We start from the raw sequence: 23,590 nt of genomic DNA, 5'->3' as shown, positions 1-23,590 counted from the left end.
TGCGGAAATCGCACTGGTAAGGTAGGACGTCGTAACTGGAAAATGCGGCGTTGATCTCGTCCATCCGCTCTCCCGGTCAACGAGAGTGATAGCTGCCGTTCCGCTGGCAGCCATGGGAATGTGTCGTCAGAAACTCGTGAGCAGGGAAAATGTGGCACAGCAGCCAGCTTTAGGTGAAAGCCTTACATCCCCATTACACAAAACTCAGTCTACCGTCAGGCTTGCAAACACCGTAAAAAATGTCATCACGCATATGGCCGACGCAGTCGAATGGCACCTGAGAACGTGGAGTGTGGTGAATGCGTCTGCGCAGTGATTGCCATTTGCTCGTAATCACGTCACTGACACCATGTGGTAGCAGTCCTGCGGACATTCATATCAAAATTAGCGCAGCCGCTCCGCTGGTGTCACACAATTTCAGGTCGCATTTACCATTCATTTTCCAGCCAAGCTGGAGGCTATAAATTTAAGGAGCGATTCTGACCGATAAGGTACGTGCACCTTGAATTGTATGCCTTATAAGCGATATTTCGGTGATTACGGCTCCCAGATGCCGTGTGAAGCATTGCAGTCTACGTCCAATATGCAAATCGAACGCCGGCAGGAAAAAATGCATGGCGAAAATATTTCACGCTTGCGACTACAAAGCTTTCATATTCCTACACCTGAGCAGTCTCAAGTGCCCACGTCGAACACCGAGGTGGAGAGGAGTGGATGGGGGGGGGGGCGGGAGAGGGGGCAGAAGTAAGCTCCATTGAAATCATAGTTGGCGGTGGCTATCGAGGACATGCCTGATTATATTGTCGAGGTTACTATTCCCTGGCAGGCATCTCATCCATGGAAATACTGAGCAACCAATTGCCAGCGAAGCAGTAAAGTCCCCCTTCCACCCCTCCTCCCGTTTAGTTATGCGGTATCAGCGCCGACAGCCTCCGTGTCCACGATCGGGGCGATCACTCGATGGCCCCGGGTGGGGCTATATGGACGAGGAAGACGAAGAAGCGGGTAGTGGCGTGGCCAGGAGCGCTCGCGCTAGGCCCTTTCCAACGACGCAAGGTCAAAAGTGCAAGTGAATGGCCTTGGGAGTTGCAGCGCGGACGTTCAAAAAAAAAAATTTCATGCACGGAACAGACTGCGCTGACGCCTCTCAGAGCCAAGAGGAAGGCAATCACGATGCTGTACACATAGCAGGCGCCGTCTACGAGTGGCCACGGGCCACTGTGGCTCCTCCATGGTCGTGTAAATACTAACCACAGACTCTCGTTCCAAACAGCACGCGAAGCATGTATTTTAAAGGCAACTAACAAAAATGTGCGCTAAACTTTGGTGAACACTTGGTACGACATGTTTGGCTGCGTGAGCTACACTGGCCGCACTCTAGCTGGCTTCACGTGGCTCTCCGGCGACCGTACTGCGCATGCGCGAGGAACGAGCGACGTCATTGCCGCAGCTGGCGAGCCGAGCCACGCCGTCGACGCCGCCGCGGCCGCGCGCTGTAGCTGCGAGGAGCCGGGTGATGTCACTCCAGCGGCCCCGCCACTTGTGGAGCAGAAGCGGCGCGCGCTACTGCGCATGTGCGAGGAGATAGCGTCGTGCCAGTGTCGTGCGTATAAATGTGGGGCGGTGAAAGCAGCCTAGCCCGGAGTTCTCCATGGAGGGCGATGCTAAAGAACGTCAAGCCGCAAAGGTGGGTTCAGCGAAAGGATTGGAGCGCGGATGGTCATCGCGTGTCAGCACGGATTTGGTGCCACGTGACCACGCGTCCGCGTGCCCATTCGGCCGTCGAGCATTCACACGAAGCCAGCGGACCATCCGCGTGTACCCTCCTCCCCGCTGTTCGTGCGCGCTGCCGAAAACCTTTCTACCGAGAGCTTCAACATGGACGCCGAGCGAAACCGTCGTCTCGTCGCTCTGGCTGTTCTACGTGAAGTATGCGAGGACGACAAGGAAGCGAAAAATCGTTCTTTATTGCAAGCATCTTCAATATTCCATATCGGTGGGCAGCTCCCTACGAGCGCTAAAAACTTGACTGTCGCTTCATCACTGATAGCTTTTTTCGCTACTTCACCCATAATAAGCACTAGAAACCAAGTAAAGCTACAACTCTGGCACACCCACCCACACACAAAAAACGATGCACTGTTGCGAACACAGAACGAACGACGCAGCGCATGCACAGCAAACATACCCCGCTCGAACTGAATACGAGACAAAAAGCGCGGGCGTGGCAACGCGGAGGTAGCAACGATAAAGTAAAAAGAGCGAAAACTACCTCGGTCCGCGGTGGACGCTCGGCCTGCGCGGACTGAAAAGGGCGCTCGGCATATTCAGTCCGCTCCGCGATCCGGGGCCCCGGACGGCCACGCCGCTCTCTCGCCGTCGCTCAGAGCAGTGACGTTGGCGTCACGTGGGGCGCGGGTAGTGCTTACGCGCGCGCACCGTCCGCGCTCCGGTCCTCCTATCTGAACCTACCCAACTCGTCGGACCCCGAGGTTGCCGCCTGGCAGTTGGCCGTTGAACGTACGGAAAACGAACAGAAGGCTAAAGGTGCGGCGGAGACACCGGAGCAAAGAAAGGAATGCCAAATGTTCAGTCATTACTAAATAATTACATATACATACAATCAGTTTGAATAGCAGGCAGATTAGATCCCTGTTTTTATATATAGATCAGATTGTCTTCTTTTTTCTAGCCTTTACAAGACACCTACATGGTTTTTGCCATAATATTGGTTTGAAACGCAATTCATTGAAATGGTTTGTGCTAGTTTGGAGATTTTTCAAACTTCTATCAATTTGTTATTGTTATTGATGCCAACCAATTATGTATTGCACTATAAACAGCTGCTGTCAATAAATGGTAACCTGGGCCTCATTCTAGCTCCTTGAGCAGCTTTCAGCCCTGGAGACGATCCTGGGTTTTTGGGAAAAAAAACTCAATTGAATTAAATTTTCTGTAGGCGAGCACTGAGCTGCAGCAGGCTGGCGCTGTGCCGCAACAGGATGACGCACAGACGTACTTCTGGTAGGGACTCTACCTTGGGGCCTCCATGAGTTCTCATAGAGCTGTGGCCACGATCAGCAACTTATCCCCTCCTCAGTAAGCGCGAAACGAGGCGCAACAATTGCACTCCGGCTCTACAGGCTACCCAATAAATATGACTTTTGGTCCATCTGGTTACTTGCCTGGTAGCGATAGAGATAGTTTTCATTCGATTGGTCGAGAGGGTCGTGACGTCATCAGGAATTGACATCGTGGTTCGGAGCATTGACAGAAACATCATTTTGACATATAAGAATTTGAAGCAAATTGATTGCGTTGAAAAAAATAATCTCAGCAAATAGATGACAATCTAGCTTGCGCTCGTGGGCTGCCAGTCAGGCACGCTGCACATGAACCATCGAGACACATTCGTTTGAAGCTGTTAAAGAGAGGCATTTTTATCTTGCGGTAGATAAAAAAATTAAAAGGTGCGCATGATTGTGAAGTGCAAAGAAGACCCCTTCGCGAGGTATACTCATGCTCGTAGAAGTTTCTGTTTCGTTGAACTGGCAAGTGGCGGGACTGCGTTCGAGTGTTCTTGCAGCTTAGGCAGGCAACACATTTTATCTCTTTTTAAAATTTATTTCAGCTGAGCAAAAGCAGCATCTGCTGCAGGGGCAGATGCCAAAGGCTGTGCCGCCTGACGGAGGCCTCTGTCTCTCTGCAGTCGGCAGAAGTGCAGTCATATTACTGCATAAAAAGAAAGTAATGCACATAAATTTAAACAATGCGCAAGAAAGAACTGACAGAATCACAACATGACACTACAGGACACCATAGCAATATGTAGAACGAAAATGAAACTGTATTTGACAAATATTTTCTTATTTACACACACACACACACACACACACACACACACACACACACACACACACACACACACACACACACACACACACACACACACACACACACACACACACACACACACACACACACACACACACACACACACACACACACACACACACACACACACACACTCACACACACACACAGGAACACAATTCGACAAAATTATATTAAACACCAGGACAGTATACAATGCTATGATATATTCTGCGGAAACATGACCACATGACCAAGATGGTATTCAATACCCGTACAAAACACCCAATGATATTAAGACATCTTCAATGTGCTTACCTACCTACACTAGTTTCGAAATTTATTGGATTCTTTTAATGTTTTGAGAATAACAATCTTATGTCATGCGACTTTGTTTTGCATAGTTTGTTCTTGCTTTTGGCATGTTTTTTTAATGTCGGAAAGCATAAACAAAATTTTATTCGCTGTTGTAGATGTACAGCTCTTGAGGTTTTGTGAACTGTAGTATTTTTCAGTAGTAAAGCTGGTCGGCCTTGCACATTGTGTACATTAAGAAGAAATGAGAAGTTCGTAGAAGCTGGCGAAACCCATAATCTTCATACCAACGTAATATTTTCATGCGTAGTGTCATAATATTATTGTATTTAGTGTATGTTGTGGTACCCCACAGCATCATCTCATAGAACAGTTTTGAGTAGAACAGCGTATTATACAAAAGTTGCTTTATCTGCTTTATCCATAGGAGGACTATGTGGGCTACCTTGTATAAAGAGTCAGCGGTTCGTGCCAGTTCACACATTAAATTGTTCATGTGTGGCGGCCATGACAATTCTTCCTAGATACATACACCTAGGACTTTTAGTTTATTAACCGAGGAAAGGCATTGCTCGTCAAAATTTTGTGCTATTGTATATGATAATGGTTTATTGATAGGGCGTAATGCGTTATACGTTGTCTTTTTTAAATTAAAGTCCAGCATATTTTCCTTTAGTCCCCAAGTTTCGAAAGTAAACGCAGACATATTTGTTACGACCCTAGGCTGACGAACAAATGCGTAGACGGAGTAATAGCTGCAACAGAAAACATCTTTTCGCGAGAGGTAGTACTCGTCTAATGCCGTGGATAATTCTTTCGTGTGCAGGCTCCGTGTTTCGCCGTTACGCCCTCCGCCGGCAACTGATTGTCGTCCAACCGCGCGTGCGACTCTCCCGTCTTATTCGTTCGATAAGGCCACCCGCATCCTTTTTGCAGATCATCCAGACAGATGGGTATCTACGTGAACACCGTGACAGCGTCGCCCGTCGCTAAGGATTTCCGCCCAGTGTGGGGTTCTGGTGCCACTGCGGCTGCGCGGGGCTTTCCCCGCGCAACGATCGATGCGGGTGCGTCGCGAGCCTCCCCCATCCTTGACCCAGAAACTGCGAGCAACCGTTGCTGCCAGTCTCTGGGCCGGCGCTTAGGACGACGGCTTGTCTGCCTTCGCAGCAAAAAGACAACTAAAAATTGGCATCCTCCATGAGACCGCCACATCGACTCCGCCCTTCCAGGCCACGGCACGTGGCGGCCCAACCAGGCATGCTACAGTCGTGTTGGTGGTCCCACGCTATCACCTGCGTAATTCGCCTATTTAGTTGCCGAGCTATGGTGTGGTAGTATACGTTTCGGCTAAGGCGACATCCAACCAGTATTTGTCCTGAGCTCATGCCCCGCTAGTTTCTTCATGGTGATCAGCAACCTAACTGCGGCCATTGGGGGCATGTCTTAACCTGACACCCCAAACAACCCACTCTTGGAATACCGTGCCCATAATGACCATCGGCCTTCGCATTATACGTGCAAGCCCTGAATTGATATAGGATATCGGTAATTAACGCATGTTTCTATATCCAGTCTGCGCCCTTCCCGTCTTTTAACTTTGATGTTCTCGCTAATGACTTAGGTCACTGTGGTAGTGCTCGTGTAAGCACTTAGGAGGCTAAAGATATCGTAGCAACGCTCTCACTGAAAAAAAAAAAAATTAAGAAACATATGCTTCTGTATCACCCGAAGCGATCGGCACATCTCTCGACCGGCTATGTAAAACACTTACTTTGATCCAAAACATCGCAGTTCAGAATCAACTAATCGCGCATGGTATTCTCGCCGGAGTTCCGGCACTGATATTGCCCGCAACGACGAATTAGCATTTCATTCACAAGCAGCGTTTACACGAACGCGACAAGCATCGCGTTGCTTAGACTTCCTCGCAACCTTCCATCGGATGGCGAACATGCAAAGGAGCTTTTGCGCAATACGGCGCAGAGCACGTCTCCTCGATCTCCCAGGCAAGACAAGTCGCAAATTATCGCAGCGCTGCGAAGAAGTATTCGACCGTACGAAGCGTCCTCGCCTTCCTTAACCGGCGACGCCCGCTATTCTTTAGTGCTACATCCATCCTGTGAGCGATAATACACCTTTCGTGATGATAACAACGACATTCCGGGGCAAGGTTACCACAATTCACTACAATTCAGTCAGATAACTATAGATATCTTTTGGAATGATCGTGGCCCATCATACCCATCGTCGTCAAGAGTACAAAATATGAGCACGGAATGGATGGTGATAGCGCGGTGCTCTCAGAAGTGGTATCGGCCGGGACTCTTATCTCGTGTACAAGTCGCCTTCTTCTCCCGATTTTGTTCAGTGAGCTTGTTATTCGGTGGTCACTTTCGCGTAGCTTGAGCCCCGAATGCCATTAGTGGCTTCTATTGCAGTTCGAGAGCGCACAAGGCGATCCCCTGCGCTGTAGATGCCGCATCTTCTCTCCGCCGCCCACACATGGACTAAACTCGCTTTTTGTTGACTCATCCGGCACCACTGCAGGCCTGCAGCACCGGCCAGACCTCCAGTGAACTAGAATATTCTATACCCAGAACTAGAAAGATGATTTTATGCGCCCTTTCGATTTGTTTCGATGCGGTGGGCTGCAGTATAGTTATGTGTATGTATACGCAGCGATTACAAGCGCCATCGAGGTGGCCCCGCCTCATTTAGCCGATGCCAATTTAGCGGAAAGCTAACGAGCCCAGGTTCGATTCGCCTGATCCGCCGGAAAAACAAGCTCCTAGCGTTGGTGAGAATCGCAAAGTTGGAATCGCTTTAGAAGATATTGTTTTACCATCGATACGTCGTCGTTAAGGGTGCAGTTCGACGGAGCTTGTACAAAACGGAAGCAAAAAGAAAGAGCAAAAACAAGAACAAAAGAAGAAACAATGCGGCCGTGTCCAGAGAATACTTTCGAGGAAACGGTTGTACGCTGAAAACTTTCGCCGAAGTCCCGAACTGCACTCGAAGCTCTCGCGGCGTGTCTCTTGAATAATCTTCATGCGCGACTTACATCTATCGAGCCCAGCTTGCTGCCTCTTTTCAAGGGACACATGCTGCTCGCCGCCCATCACCGAAGACATAGCGGCTGGGACATAGAGCACTCGCACGTCGCTTGCACTATCCGCGAGACTGGAGGACAAGCTAGCGGAAAGGTGGTCGCGGCTCCGCACATGGCCTTCGTGAAGCGCGGCGATGACTTCCTGGCAGGGAAAAAAGATTTTCTATCCTCACTACACTTCTGGCCACGCAGGCAGCCATAAATAGCGCCGAGTTGTAGGGGACTGCACCTCTCGCAGTCCTGGCACATGACGAAAAAAGAGCGCGCAGGAGCCGAACAAGGGAAAGTGGAGGCACACTAATCCCTCCAGCTAACCCAATAACAGTGTCGCTTAGTATGAACGGGAACGGCCAGTTTGCACAAAGGACTAATATATCCGTTATTCTTCTACTTAAGCCGAAAATGGTTTTTTGGATATTTACCACAAGAGGAGTTCGGAAAGAGAAAAAGTCTGCTAGACGCGCATCATTATGGAAAATTTACTTTTTGAATGCTCAATCATTGTTCCCTTTCATATTGAACGAGATACAGACTGCTGTCTGCAGCATTTCGCTGGGAGAGGCTAAGTCGCTTCCCACGTGAGTACACGCCTCTCGAACATCTGTACCATATTTGCGATCATTCTGGCTAAAGCTCACTGTTAATCAAGTATGGGTGGCAGCAAAACTGAGGATGCGGCCGCCGTGGGAAGCCATCGGGGCTCCAGTGAGCTCACCTGGAGAAGCAAAAGAGGCGCCCACCGGCAGGACGAGGTGCTGGGGACCCTTCCGGAGTAATGGTGGTGCAGCGCACGTGCAGAGTATTCCCCCAGCGGATTTGATAAGCGGACTCTCGGGCCACGATGTCGAGAGTCGCTGCGTGCGAAGAATGAATTACTAGCTGCACACAATAGACTCTCGAAACTACTTTATCTTGATCCGCTCTTCTCCATCCGATGGCTGGAGAAGGGCCTACGCCTTTCCCTGAAGCATGCAGCTCTGTAGGAGCCCGAAGATCGTCGATAAGCTCCCCGTACAGTGTCCATGTGGCCCGCGTGGTCTGCGTGTTCTTCTCAGAAGAACATGGGAATTGTTCGCGGTTTTGAAAAGGGAACGGTAGGCTACCGTTCCTTTTTCAAAACCGCGTGAAGAGGGCCAGAATACGCGGACAGTCCGGTGCACTGATTGAGAGACGCTATGCTGCTGCTCTTGAGGTTCAAAGCTGAAATATACGGTGCACAACCAGCTCTGTACGCGTTTCCGTTCGTAGTCGCAAAAAAAGCTGTCATCAAGATTATAATGTTTTCAGCAGTTGCGCGAGTAAAAACTCCGTGTCATTAAAAAAAAAAAGAAAAAAAAAAACAACGCAGGACGGGACAAATAACGCTTCATGTAAAACGTTTGGTATCTCTTTGCAAGCAGCATTTAATTGTCGAGCCGAAACAGAATTGACTGAACCTTGCGTATATTCATAATTGCTAAACAGCCTACATTAGCATGAAGAAAAGTACGAAATCCAAAACCAAAAGTGGCTCTAGTTGCGCGCTGGAGCTGTCGGTGAGGTCGAATGAGCGAATTCAGTGCGGACTCCCCGTAGCTCCAACAGTGATGCTGTAAATGCTACAAGTATATAAGTAAGATAAAGGCAAGGCAGTTGAGCAACGCACCGATGCCCGCGCTTCTTCGCTGAGATGTGCACCTAAGCAAGCAAGCCGATCCTCCTACACTGCGACGCACTTCGAATGCTGCTGCACTCAGATAGGGACTTCTGCGTCGCTTCTCAGTATGTGGACCGTGTTTTTTCCATAAATTTCATACATTACTGATTGATCCAGCAGCCAAGAAACAAAAATGTTGCCAGATATATTTAAGACTAATTACGGTGTACGAATACGAAAGCATTAAAGTCCCGCTAATGAAACGTCTTCGAGTCATGCTTGCGACCTGTATTCAATTCCGTTTTTTTTTTTTTTTCGGCTGCAAATGTATTCGTTGCGTGCGTTTGCGTACTGCACGTAGACTGCCATGCTTCTAGCGGCGTCTCGAAGTCGTATCCACCGAAACCTTGATTTGAAAGCATGAATTATGAGTGGGTCGAATCCCTGTTGCGTGCCAGCCCCTCGCATAACTAGCAAATGGGTGCTGTATGAAACGACTGATCGAATGACACCCCAGGAATGAGGAAGAGAGGGAGCTCAACAGCCGCAGGCTGAGGCTCCTCCCTCAATTCGGTTTTTTTTTTTTTTATGTTGTGCAGCCATCTTCTTCATCTCGCTCTACCCTGCCCCAAGAACGTTGTACGACGAACGGTTGCGCCACCAAAGAGACCAGTTAATGATTCTTTTCAAGCAAATGGCGCACCAGAGGTGACAGTGGGTACCTGTCGTGCATGCCTCCCAGTCGCCTCTTCGGTGGCTCGACAGAGGCTGTCGTCACAATCACTATGGCGACCAGCGAGGCATAAGCTAGCATTGTTATTGATGGGGTCTGACGATTGTATAAATTCTTTCCAACTAAATTATCAACTACTATGCCGACATGCTACCCAGGACTTATCCAAAAAATCTGAATTTCCCTCTCCGGGATTCAATTCATTGCTTCAAGTTATGCAAACGCAACAGGCCATACATTATAAAATATATTTCAACCTTGGCCGAACTGGACAGTCTATATAAAAAAAAGAAAAACACGAACACCATCCATGTGTCGACAAAGTGAATAAATGTATCAATTATGGAAGACAGATGCTAAATTCCACCTTCATTCCACCTTAATTCCACCACAGATCAGCTCTTACAAGATGACATTGTAGAGTATCTGCGCTTTCTTCCGAGATTTATTTATTTATTTATACTATATACGTGTTTGCGGTTTCTTGCTTCCTTTGCACTGTTTTTGTTTGATTTCTTTTTTCAATTGAAAACGTGATTCAGGTATGCTCTATGCTCTTTTTTTTATTGCTCAGAGGTGGACCCATGAGGGTGAACCAATATGAACGTTGACGATAGCTGGGATAGCTGGGAGATGGGCCAACAGGGGGCGCATATGCACGGAAACGCCTGACTGAAAACGCAGGAAAGAGACCACCGTAACGCCTTCCGGACAACTTCGAGCCTTATTAAATGGCATAAGGATCGAGCGGTAGAGCTACTGCTGCTGCTGCTGACGATGATGATCCTGGCTGCACCCTTTTGTATCGAGGGGATATATGTGCATGTGTCCTAGAAGAGCGCCATCTAGGGCAGAGAAATAGAAAGTGGGAAAACTCGGCCCGCGTCTTGATCCGCCGCACTTCCGCTTCCCTGTGTGGGCGTGCAGAGCTCTCGAGTTGCATCTATGGCGCGTCGCTTCGCACCATCCGTGAAGCCATGTTAAACACACGCAAAACGATGCTAAGAGACTTTCAAAGAAGTTTTAGCGCTTTACTGATCCACCGCCTCCTTTCCCAGCGTGCTCAACTGGACCGCAAGTCCCAGCTGGACCTGTGCTAATCTACACCGACCTAGAGTGAACGTGTCCAGAATTGTCCTTGTCTAGCGTAGAAACGTTGAGGGGGTTAAATGAAACAAACAAATAAACAAATAAAGATTTACAGAAGACGAGCAATAAAAATGAGATAAAAATTAAAAAAACAAAAATTACAAAAATAAAAAGTACTGAAATATAAAATAAAAATAACATGTGTCTTGTGCCTCAACAACGGTAACAACGCCCACGCTTTCGTATTTCGGCAGTGCTCTAAAATTTCTGAAGCGATAGCTTCACTACGTCATGTATCAGCCAAGGTCAACCTGTTACACTGCTTGATCTTGAAAAAATGTTGTTTGAGCTTGACCTGTTTAAGTGCAGGTGTCCACTATTCCGTGGTGTCCACCTAAAAGTATACTATGCCTTTATTTTCCCAAAACCTAACTCAAAGAAAAAAATATGAAAAAGTGACCTTGACATTGCGCTTTCATTTCGCCAAAACATAACTTAAGAAAAAAATATACAAAAAAAGTATCGCGTATTGAAAATGTGGTGTTACAGGGGCTATTGCGGCGACTATCAAGGCGATGCTTGAGCGTCCCCATAATTCAAACATTGAGACCATTCATAATCATGCTTAAAATAGTTTTTGCTCGTAACACTGGGTCCAAGTCATGCTTAAACACTCACAATTTTAGTCTTCCAGTGTGTCGGCTAGGACCACTGCTCTTTCCTTGAGCTACGGACCAGCTTTACAGTGCTCTCAAGATATAACTTATTGCAGCATGTCAGATGAGACCCATCAGGCAATGGGGGGGGGGGGGGGGGGGGGGGGGTGTCAGCAACCTCATCAGAACACTATCGCGAAAGCCAACGGAAACACAAACCGAGAGTCACCCTTCATCTTTTATTTTCGCTACCCACGCATTCATCTGCTGCGAAGCGGTCCAGGTGTAATGCCACTCGACATCAGTGCACTTAATTTGATGTTTTTTTTTTCCTCGTCGAGAACTTGACGTGCATATTTCACTCTCTCTCTTTCTGCGAGACCGACGCGTCCTCTTTGCCCTTCAACTGCCCGATCCTTCCAAAGTGCTTGCAAAGTTCGAGTCAAAATATATCCTGACGCGTCGGATAAAAAGTCGATGCGAAATAAAAATTGATATGCTCGATGTTTTTCCATAAGCCAGACCGCGTTCGCTCACCGAGGTCGATGCCATGCAGCGAACACACTGGCGGCAATCGATGACCCTGCTTTCCGCTGGGCGAAGCGAAGTTGTAATCGTGAACCAGCAGGTGTTATTTTTTGCGAGCATCCGTTTTTTTCATCTTGCCTCTTTTGTCACCGCTAATTACTTTTCGATATTACCTGCATTGGTGACGGGCACTCAAGTGCAGGGAACATTGGGCTCGATGAAGCCCAATGCGCCCCCGTGTGCTCTGCGATGTCAGAACACGTCAAGCAAACCCCTGGTGGTCAAAATTATCCCTCTAGTATGCATTGCAAGGTGCATCGCACATTCCGTGTGCCGCGTTGGAACATTAACCCTACGTACAATAGCCGCGGGAATGGGAGGGAAGTATAATGTGAGTCACAACTAATAGAGTGCTACCGACAGTGGACCACATTCTTCAACTCGACTGCGTGTTCCTCGGCATTGCTAAAGCCTGTGATCCCCACCATCACGCAAAGCAAACATGTCTCAGTTCCTCATCAATTTCTTGTGAATTACGAATTATCCTTCGTACACAGTCCACGTCTGATAACAGTTATCTTCCTTAAATGATGTAACATCTGGCGGCGATTGCTTATTTATTGGAAAATATGCCTTTCAACGACCCCGTCACTATTGAACAAAATTTCGCAAGCTTTCCAAAGTGGTGCTCATTATGCGAATATGATAGACTCCGGTTTACTACATTTAGCCACAGATTATCCAAGGATTATTCTAAAGAAAGGATGCATGGTTAGAAACTGGAGCAGTGCCATCTTCCGTCATCATATTTACGCTTTGGGACGTTAATCTCCATAAAAGCAGACCGGATCCAAATTTCTTTCTCTGAAGCGAAAGCTGCTGCCGCGGGCCGACGCGTAAGAACGCGAACGGCTGCAGTCGCAGGACGATCGCAAGCAGAGGGAACGCTGGCGCCAGTGCCGTTATCGACTTATTTGCTTACCCCCTCAATCTACTCTTGTGCAGTTTTTCTCTTTGCGTAAGACCACCGATAAAGTGGAGCAGCTGGGATATTAAGCCTTGCTCGAGGGAAGACGCATCACACGCTTTCCTCCGAGCCCTCACGCCTATTGGGCTCGCGTGCAGTATTTTCTTGCAGGATTCTCTAGGCTCGCTTCCTCGAGATGCAGTATCGGCAATCTTGCGCACTTCGCACAACTGACAGTGACGTCCTCCATGTAGTGATTCCGCGTATATTTTCAGCGACATGCAGAGTGGTCATCTGAAATACGTGTCCAAGGCATCTTGCTTTCATCTTCACTGCAGACGCGATCGACTATGTTGAAATTCGCTCATAAGGAAAAAAAAAAAGAATTAAAACTAAACCTCGTTTAGATCTGATGGAAGCACCGCGTGAAATTTCACCCCATTAGTCATCAGAATATGGACAGCACTCCGTTTTTTTTTTTTAAATACAACTGTTTTATCAGAACACTCGTCTTTTTCTCCCCGTTCTATCTCCACATGTGGACACGCTCACTACAAGCAATCCTCGGACGAGATCGACGTGACACTCGTCTATGGAGAAGCGCTTGCAAAATAGCGAAGAGTGATTCTTGCCAGCCGTGTACGTCACGGGAATCGTGGCACCATCTCGAAGAAATCTGTTTCAGAATTATCGGCTCACCTTCAACACGTGAAATGAAAGAGTGAATGTAGCTTTCTCTGCACTGTATCGAGGCAAGAGATACCGGCATAAAGGGCATTTCATGAGCCTATGCGGAAAACAATGGTCGAGAACTAGGTTATCAAAAAATATTGAACGAGGAAGAAGACATAATGGCCTGCAAGCCGTTCGATAAAGGAAGAAAAAGCACTCCTAAGTCGAGCGGCATTCACGGGGCAGAGGTGCTTTCGTTCTTGGCCGGAGACTAGACGGGGAACAGCGTAACATCAAGTCGCCCTGCAATGAAATAGGCAAACTTTTCCGCAGCTGAATAAAAAGATAAAGAAAATCGGGAAACTCGGCTCATTTTGCTGGGTAAGTTACTATATCAAAGAGAAGAAACGAATGTCCCGCCGATGTGGTGAGGCGGTCATTTAAGATATTGTACAAACATATCATAGATAAGATGCAGTTCAGAATTATCACTGAAGACTTATTGAATTGATTTAGTGAATTGCTTTTTTTCCGTCATCCCTTCCTTTGTAAACTCTCTGTTTATATATGCTCTCACCGCCATATTTAAGACATCCATTAGGTTGATCCATAAGAAAGGGGACGCTATTAAGGGCTTGAAAAATTGCAGGCCACTACTCTTGCCATTTGTTAGGTACAGGATATTTACTAAGGTAATCGCTAACAGAATCAGGGCAACCTTAGACTTCAACCAACCAAAAGATTCATCAGGTTATCGCAAAGGGTACTCTACATCGACCATATCCATGTCATCAGTCGTAGAGCAGATGTTTGGGCTAGTTGGTGAATGTTCACGGCGAAAAAACAGCGAACACTGAGACACAGACAGAGAACAAGGGGTTGTGTTTCCTCCTTGTTCTCTGTGTCGCAGTGGGCGCTGTGTTTTCTTTTTTTTTTTTTTTTTTTTTGCCATGATCCATGCTATCACCCAGATGATAGAAAAATGCTCAGAATATAACCAACCCTTATACGTAGCATTCATTGAATACGAAAAAAGTATTTGACTCAGTAGAAACTACGGCAGTCATGCAGTCATCGAGAAATGAGGATGTAGATGAGCCGAATGTGAGAGTACTGCAAGGTATCTATAGTGGCTGCCCAGAAACCGCAGTTCTCCATAAAGAAAGTAGTAAAATTCACATATTGAAAGGTGTCAGGCAAAGAGACACGATCTACCCAGCCTTACTTCCTTAGAGGAAGTATTCAGAGACATAGAATGGAAACAGTTAAGGATAACGGTAGATGGAGAAGACCTCTGTAATCTGCGATTCTCTGATGACAATGCATTGCTAAGTAACTCAGGGGATGGATTGCAAAGGTTGATGACCTATAATAATAATAATAATAATAATAATAATAATAATAATAATAATAATAATAATAATAATAATAATAATAATAATAATAATAATAATAATAATAATAATAATAATAATAATAATAATATTAATAATAATATTAATAATAATAATAATAATAATAATAATAATAATAATAATAATAATAATAATAATAATAATAATAATAATAATAATAATAATAATAATAATAATAATTTATTTTTCCTTTACTACAAGGAAAGGAAAGGAGCAGCCGCTAAAAAGCTGCTTCGAAGAGCAGCTTGACGGGGCGGCTGCCCCTGCATATGACGGCATTTCACAGCAGAGAAAGTCACGCCCAAGCAGTGAGTAAACAATCAATGGAGAAATAATTAGACTACAAAAAAGCACTAGGTAAATCAGGAAAAATACATGAAAATAAAACAGAAACGCTGCAAGACAGAACACTTAACTTAAAAATATGTATTTATAGAAACATTTCGCGGATTAATTTAATGGGAGGAAGAGAGAAATCTTGACCACTATTAACAAAGTATTGATTTAATATGGTAGGAAGCCTGAAGCGAAGCATCTGACTGCCATAGTTCGTCCGGCACGCTGTAACGTGCCAATGCTCCGGGTTACGGGTGTTGTATGTTTTTATGTTGTCTGGAAGCGCTGCTATGAGTGTTAGTGTGTTGTCTTTTTTACTGATGCCTTGTTTATATAATCTAAAAAGCCTGTAGTTATACAAAGATGTTACTTTAACTATTTTTAGCTGCTTAAATATTGGTCCTGTATGTTCGAGATAAGAAGCTTTAGTAATATTTCTTATTGCACGTTTTTGAAGGAGTAGCAACTTTGTAATGTTTTCTGCTGTTGTTGTTGCCCATACTAGCAAGGAGTAGTTCAGAATAGACGAAAACAGTGAATTATAAAGCATAATGTTAATAGTAAGTGGAAATACACGGAAATGTCGGCGTAGAGAACCTATTGTGCGTGATAATTTGTTGACTAAATATTCTATGTGAACATCTCATGTCATGTGCTCTGAGAAGTACACGCCCAACGTTTTCACAGAGTGAGCAATTTCTATTTTCGTGCCACTGAGTTCAAGAGAAGGCAGCTCGAATGCTTTATTTCTGGGATGGAAGAGAACGGCTTTTGTTTCACTGACATTGAGTTTTAGACTGTTTTGACACGCCCAGTGTTCAATGTTTTCCAAGGTTATGTTAGCCCGACTGGATAGATCTATGCCTGAGTGACCAGAGAAAAACAGACCTGTATCATCAGCGTAAATAATGTGTTTTGCAGATAAATCTATGGAAACAAGATCATTGATGTAGAGAATAAAAAGAAGGGGGCCTAAAAGACTGCCTTGTGGAACTCCCGAGATGACTGGCTTGACTGTAGAGGAGAAACCGTTTATTTCAACATATTGTGTCCTATTGGCTATGTAGGAAGATATTAAAGAGTAGGCTGTGCCACGTATGCCATACCTGTCTAGTTTATTGAGTAAAGTTTTGTGGTTGATGCTGTCGAAAGCTTTAGAGAAATCTAAAAATATGCCCAAGACGAGTTTCTTTTCTTCAAAATTAGTTAATATATACTCTTTTTGAGCGAGAAGGGCAAGCTCAGTAGATCTGTTTTTCCGAAACCCAAATTGAGCGGGGTTTAAAATATTATGATGATTAATAAAGGACGTAAGACGAGCAAGAATTAACTTTTCAAATCCTTTTGAGAAGGTAGGCAGGATAGATATTGGGCGATAGTTGGATAGGTCGTTTTTATCGCCTTTTTTGTATAATACTGTGGCCCTCGCCGACTGCATGTTACGTGGGAACACGCCTTTTGATAAACATAAGTTGAAAATGTGTGTCAGGCAGTTTGATATATCAAGAATAACAAATTTTACTGGCATTATCTGAACACCCGCGCTATCCTCAGATTTGCTATTGTTAAGACTGTTGAAAGCCGCCACCACCTCTCCCTCTGAAACTGGAATCAAAAATATTGTTGAGTTATTGCGAGAATAGTTGAGCGGTACCTCTTCGAAAGATGACGAAGTTTGGGCAACAGAAGTGAAAAAATCATTGAAAGCGTTAGCGAGTTCATGTCGCTCAACCTCTATACCATTAAGAATAAGTTTGGTAATTGGTTCTGTTATATGCCCTATGATAGAGTTCAATTTCTTCCAAGTCACCTCTGGGTTATTCCTCGAAAAAACAAACAAATTCTCATAATACAGTTTTTTTGCAGCTCGAAGCTCTTTTGTCACTATGTTTCTGAAAGATTTGAAAGCTTTCAACGCATCAGGACATTTCGCTTTTAGAAATTGGCTGTACAATTTGTCACGTTCTTTTATTCGGTTAAGTAGCGTACTGCTGATCCAAGGAAAGGTTGGCGTAAAAATTATTATGCAGAAGTTTAAGGTAAGGTTCAAAGCCTCGGGAAGGAGCAGCTGTTTACAATAGGTAGCGAAGCACTGGAAGTGGTAGGTGAATATGTCCATTTAGGAGAGGTAGTAACCGCGGATCCAGACCGTGAAAGGGAAATAACTAGGAGAATAAGATGGGATGGAGAGTATTTGGCAATTATTCGCAGATTATGACTAGCAGCTTACCGGTATCGCTCAAGAGGAAGGTATGCAACAGCACTTACCTGTACTCACCTATAAGGCTGAAACGTGGAGACCAAAGAAAAGGGTCCTACTTTAGTTGAGGAAAACGCAGAGAACCATGGAACGGGAAATGCGAGGTGTAAAATTAACAGTTATAGAGCGTGCAGAGTGTGTCAGAGAGATAACTCGAGTTAATGGCATTCTAGTGGAAATCAAGTTGAGGAGATAGGCATGGGAAGAACATGTAGTGAGAAGAGAGGATAACTGAAGGTCGCTTAGGGTAACAAACTGGATTCCAAGGGAAGGAAAGCGTAGCAGGGGGCGGCAGAAAGTTAGGTGGGCGGATGGGCTAAGAAGTTTGCAGGGGTCAAGTCGACGCAGCTAGCACATGAACGGGTTAATTTGAAAAATATAGGAGCGGTCTTCGCCCTGCTGTGGGTATAGTCCGGCTGCTGCTGTGTGATGGTTAGATTCATGGTTAGGAAAGTTGGATAGCGGATTGTCTAGGCTCCCCTCAAGCACTGCTCATTTTATTCTTTGTTGCCTATGGGAGATGCAAGTTTTATCAAGCCACGCGTGCGGCATTTTTATTTGTGCTCGACCACTCTACATATTGCCTTTAATGGCTCATTGTCAAGGTCATCTGCCGTTAGCAGGAACTGTCACAGTTTTCGTCCTCCTGATTGGTTTCCTCCGTGTCGCGACGTCACTTTCGCTAGGCGCAGGTGTGCGCTTCCTGATTGGCGCGCTTGACGTCACTGTCGTTGGGCGCGGGTGTCGGAGTGGTACGGCGCTGCGTGGGATGACTCAATGCATCGGCGCGTCCTTTCCTTATGCTCAGGTTGGATACCCCGCCCAGCGAAGCCACTACCAATCAAGGGAGTTGTCTAGACCTCGTCTTACGCACTCGCAGTAGTGTGATCAACCTCAGCTACATAGCCGTGCACTTAAGTGACCATAAAGCAGCCATTCTGAATGTGGACCCACTAAAGCACATCTTCCCAGATGACAGCTTTGAAATGATAGACTCAAAAAATGTCGAAACGACAGACATGGGCGTAGATGACGTTGCAGGTCTTTAACATGCAAACATCCACATAGTGTACGAGCTGTGTGCTTCCGTGGCGTTTCCGATGCAACAAATCGCCATTGGCAATGGCGTCAGGTTTCCGCCGTTTTACACTTTAGTCTTGACGAAGTGTCTTCCGTAAGTTTGCTCAACAGCTCCACTGCAACGCGTTGTCTAAGCAACGGCAAGCCGCGCAGTATGGCGCTGCAGTGGCATAGCCAGTGAATAGAAGAGGAGATTTAACCGGTGAAAAATGCGCGTCATTTCAGCGAAGTACACAAAGTGACAGAAGGGCAAAACCTATGCAACACTAGTCTCGAGCGATATTAGAATGTTAATCAAAATTATCTGCATTTCTTATCTTCATTTCTACCCCATAGAGACTCAATTTTCAGTTAGAGTTACTGGTGCAGAGGCACCGTTGTATGCTGATACAGGAGCACTTGGACGCGTCGCCTCGATATTCCTTTAGAAGGTGCCGTTTGAAAAGTACACTGTGCTTACGACCGAAATTGTCCTGCGCATCTCTTGACGTGTTCATGGTAAAAAGAAAATGGCCAGATGATTATGATACTCGGCAATGCGAAATGCCCTTTAGGTGCATTGGTTTTGCGAATTGCCGAGGTAAACAGGTATGCGCTCTCAAACGCTGCTCTTGTTTCCCACGCATGACCAGGCTTCGAATATTGCTCCTTTCCCAGTTCTTCATCGTGACAAATGACGCCCTGTGATCTGACAGGAGATTGTTCACAAGCGCTGACCAATACCTGGTTCTGAAAGAACAGCCGTGTGCATGATTTCCGTGAGTTCGTCACTGTAGTGTACGTCGTCTAGAGCGGAGCGTATACGCAACATGGGCACGTTTTTATTTCGACCGCATTTCAGTCAGGAACATTACGCCTCACACAGCGCAAAGTGAGCGCGATTCTCTCCGCTGCCCCCGCCCGCCACCCTCACTTTCCACCTTACGCGTCCACCTTTCCACCTACAGCCGCTGCCTTCTCCAGCCGCATCCCTGTACTCCACCTTTCATTCTCGCCTGCGTATACTGTGAGTTTATCCGCTGCCGGCTTCTGCTTCCACCGCATAGTCACCATTCGGACTCACTTTGTAAAAGCACTCTCAGAACGAGCTTCCTTCGGACTTGGTCATAACTAGCTCGATCTGCTCCCACGGTAGCCAGGGTTCTTCCCAAGGAATGCAGTCACCCTTCGGTTGCCCATTCCTACGCCACAACATCCACCCACTAAGCCACCTGTTGAATCTTACCCTCTCTCTTCGTCATCATCAGCCACCCACTGCAGGGCGAAGGCCTCGCCAATATTCATTCACTTAGCCCGGTTTTGTTCTTCATCCAGTTGACTCCTGCTTACCATCATCCGCCCACCTGATTTTCTGCCGCCCCCTTCTGCGCTTTCCTTCCATTGGAATTCAATTGGCTACCCTTTTCGACCATCGGTTATCCTCTCTTCCCAATACATGCCCTGCCCATGCCCATTTCCTATTCTCGATTTCAAATAAAATGTCAGTAACTTGAGTTATTTCTCTGACCCACTCTGCATTCCTCATATCTTGTAACGTTCCACTTACGATTTTTTCGTTCCATAGCTTTCTGCGTTGTCCTCAACTTAAATAGACCCCTTTTCGTTAGCCTCCACATTTCCGCCCCATAGGTGAGTACAGGTAGGATGCAACTGTTGTATACTTTCATCTTGAGCGATACCGGTAAGCTGCCACTTATATTCTGCGAGTACTTGCCAAATGCGCTCTATCCCCAATTTTATTCTCCTAGATATTTCCATTTCGTGATCCGGATCTGCGGTTACTTATACCTCTCCTAATTAGACGGGTTGGGGATAACAAACAGCGCAAAAAAAAAAACGGGACGCAGGAAGAGACACACACACGAGCGCTCTTCATTCTCTTTCTCTTCCTTCGTCCCGTTTTTTTGTTTTGTTTTTTCTTAGTTTTTTCCCCCAACATGATCTGGAACCAACTTGCCCGGTAACACCCCATGATGACTAAGTAGACATATACGCCTACCACTTCCGGTGCTTGATCACTACCTATTGTAAACTGCTGTTCCTTCCTGAGGCTGTTGAACATTGCCTTAGATTTCTGCATACTTATTTCTAGGCCTACCTTTCTGTTTTTCCTGTCTAGGTCATAAATTATTATTTGCAGTCAATTATCTGAGTTGCTTTCGCAGGCAATGCAGCTAACCGCAGATGACCCTTAACCCTAACTGCTCCCATTCCGAGTATACTCCCTCTAAGCAAGCTGTGAATAGTACTGGGGAGATTGTGTCTCCTTGCCTAACACCTTTCTTTATGGGAATTTTGTTACTTTCTTTATGTAGAACTATGGTTGCTGTGCACCCTCTATATATATCTTCCAGCACTTTCACGTACGGCTCGTCTACCCCCTGATTTCGCAATGCCTGCATCACCGCCGAGGTTTCAACTGAGTCAAATGCTTTTTCATAATCAATGAATGCTATGTATGGGCTAGTTATATTCCGATGATTTTTCTATCACCCGGTTATTAGTATAGGTATGATCGATAGCAGTATACCCTTACCAAAAACTTGCTTCATCCTTTGGTTGATTGAAGTTTCTTCTTCACTATCGGTAAATGCGGCAAGAGCATTTCCGTGCCTCCATTATGTCGTCTATTGGTCGTAGCAAGCGGTGTTCACTCAGCCCCATCTGTCTCCGCTCGCAGGGGGCCGATAACGCCACCAACTACAATGCCGACCACACCGGCAAATTAAAGCGCCGATCAGGCAGAATCAAGAAATCAAGAAACCGCACCAAAGAGCTGCGCGCAGATTTGGGTACTTGTCGCCTGTTGCTGGGGCGAGAACACACGGCACACTTAGTTAGTCAGGGCCAGTGTCAGTGACTGACGCGCGTCATTAAACACTGTCACTCTTCATTACAATTTTCTCCTATGCAGCTGCATTTAGAGTACATTCATATATTTTAGAAATTAGCTATTATCAACGGGTGACATGTGCGAATACCTAGAATTTACGCTAAAGCTTTCTGCCACGTATACAAGCAGAACATTAAACTTGGACGTTTTCATGCGTCAGCTTCTGACTTTATCATGAAGCGGAAATTGGAACTTGTACATAAAGGCTGCTAAAGCCCTTCAAGGGAACAGAAACCGCCCAGGTCGTTACACAGTTACGAGAAAATGCAAGAGGGCTAATTTCTGTTAGCGCACTATGCAAGGCAAAGTCCGGGTTACATTCAGCAATGCCGATTTTGGCTCTTGTAATGAGCACTTGTTACACGAAGGATTTTGATAGCTGCCCGGCGCAGCTCTGGTAGTTCGTTGCTGACGCATTTGAGTTTAATGGTGTCGCGGATCATTATTTATTCGCTATTCGAGGTTCAACTAATACTGTAGCTCGGTTTTATCAACGATCTCCCAACACACACACGCCACTGCTTCCTCGAAAGCGCCTCCTTAATTTGTAAGTTTCTTACACTGTTGACTAACGAGTACCGCTTACACCCCCCCCCCCCCCCCCTCCCTTCTTCCTACGTATTTATATATAGCTCACAACTTCAGTCCTGGGAAGACCTTTGATTCGCATTAGAGAGAAGAAAAAAAATTCGCGCGCCACTGTCTGCGGAGAAGTAGCAATGGTTCTAATCCCTGGCTTGAATTAAGCCGAGCTCGTGAAAGCGCGTGATGCTGTTGGCAATGAATGCTCCGAAGCCGTGGACGATGCTGCCTTCCTTCCTGCAAATTTTTCAGCAGAAATGAAAGACCGGAAACCTGCGCTGCTGCACGCAAACGGCAGGAGGGTTTCGAGGAGACTGGGTGCAAAGGAGACGCGTGTGTTATGAAACACCCCGCGCTGAGACGCACATATAATGCGGGGCTTGACGGGAGATGAGCCGTACTTGCAACTCCGCTTTCTGGCCCCTTGTCAGCGTAGAGTATCGCCAGTGCTACACTGGGCCCGACGACAGCGCTGTGTTACAAAACCTCTGTCTTGCTATTCGCCGACCGGGCCTTCGCTGCGCCCGGTTGCCCAATACACGCGCGCGCCGCGCGCCTCGAGCGCTAATGCAATGTAGGCATCATTAAACTGCACTCCAGTGCAATTCGAGGAGGAGGGGGAATCGCACTGCACCGAGCTGATGAGGTGGCCCGGCCGGCCTGCGGTATTGATCACTGACACTGTCGATACTGTCTTGGCCTGTGCAGCCTTAGACTGCAGAGACGGGCAGCGAACACTGCAAAGCGCTGCTCGAACTACGGTTTTCTGCACCTTCACGGAGACGAGCGATTTAGTCCTCGCGCCTCAACGACAGAACAATCGCTGCCAGACACGCAAAGGACGCGAAATCGTCAAGGCTCACGGGATCTGGAGTTGCGAGCAGCGGCTCAGGTAACAAGAGACGTTTGAGGTGCGTGTAAGCAGCCCCTGTCAAGTTAAGCGCGCGGGTCGTCTTTGCCCTCGTGCCACCATGGTATGTGGGGATGTCTCCTCCTCTCTCCGGGAAATACGTGCACCTGAGTGCTTCTGTCACCAAGGCTGCGCGAACTTGGTAGAGAACGGACTTACGCGGAAGGCGCGACGGTCAGCAGCCAGTGTTTCCGTCCGCTGGCCATCAGCTGCGGCTGGCTCCACGCCGCGGTGCGGGCTCCCGGCACAGACGAAGGCTCGCTGAAAGAAGCAGTGCCGCTTGCTACTGCGCACGCGTGGCTGTGCAATCTCGCGACATCTCGCGGGGAGCGAGCGCGGCGCGAATCGACGAGATGAGAACCCACTTTCCGTCCCTCTTTTCCATCTTTTTTCATTTCCGAAGCCAGCGAGGCACCGAGCGCTGCAGACGGCTAACAGACGACACTCGATCGGTGCTTGTCTCGGGTTGTCTATGTGCAGTTCCGCGCATTGGAAAGTGTACAGAAATGAAGAGTAACCTGCAAGAGCGTAGC

At 46.7% G+C, this 23,590-nt stretch overlaps 1 protein-coding gene across 2 annotated transcripts in view; it reads right to left on the bottom strand.

The window, feature by feature from the left end:
* LOC146201075 (monocarboxylate transporter 12-B-like) overlaps positions 1–23,317 on the bottom strand; it is a 109,669-nt gene extending 86,352 nt beyond the window's left edge. Inside the window, exons 1-2 of one of the 2 annotated variants that reach the window (XM_084595619.1) lie at positions 23,217–23,317; positions 8,016–8,154 (exon numbers count right to left, since the gene is read on the bottom strand). The gene's annotated coding sequence lies outside the window, so the exon portion shown is untranslated. The remainder of the gene's footprint in view (positions 1–8,015; positions 8,155–23,216) is intronic. The other variant, XM_084595620.1, reaches the window with a different exon arrangement.
* Between the last annotated feature and the right edge of the window lie 273 nt (positions 23,318–23,590).

This window comes from Amblyomma maculatum, chromosome 2, assembly GCF_055883805.1.
Source record: "Amblyomma maculatum isolate TAMU_Amacu chromosome 2, ASM5588380v1, whole genome shotgun sequence".
NCBI lineage: Eukaryota > Metazoa > Arthropoda > Arachnida > Ixodida > Ixodidae > Amblyomma > Amblyomma maculatum.
Note: the sequence above shows the minus strand (reverse complement) of the source record. Positions and strands in the feature narration are given on the sequence as shown.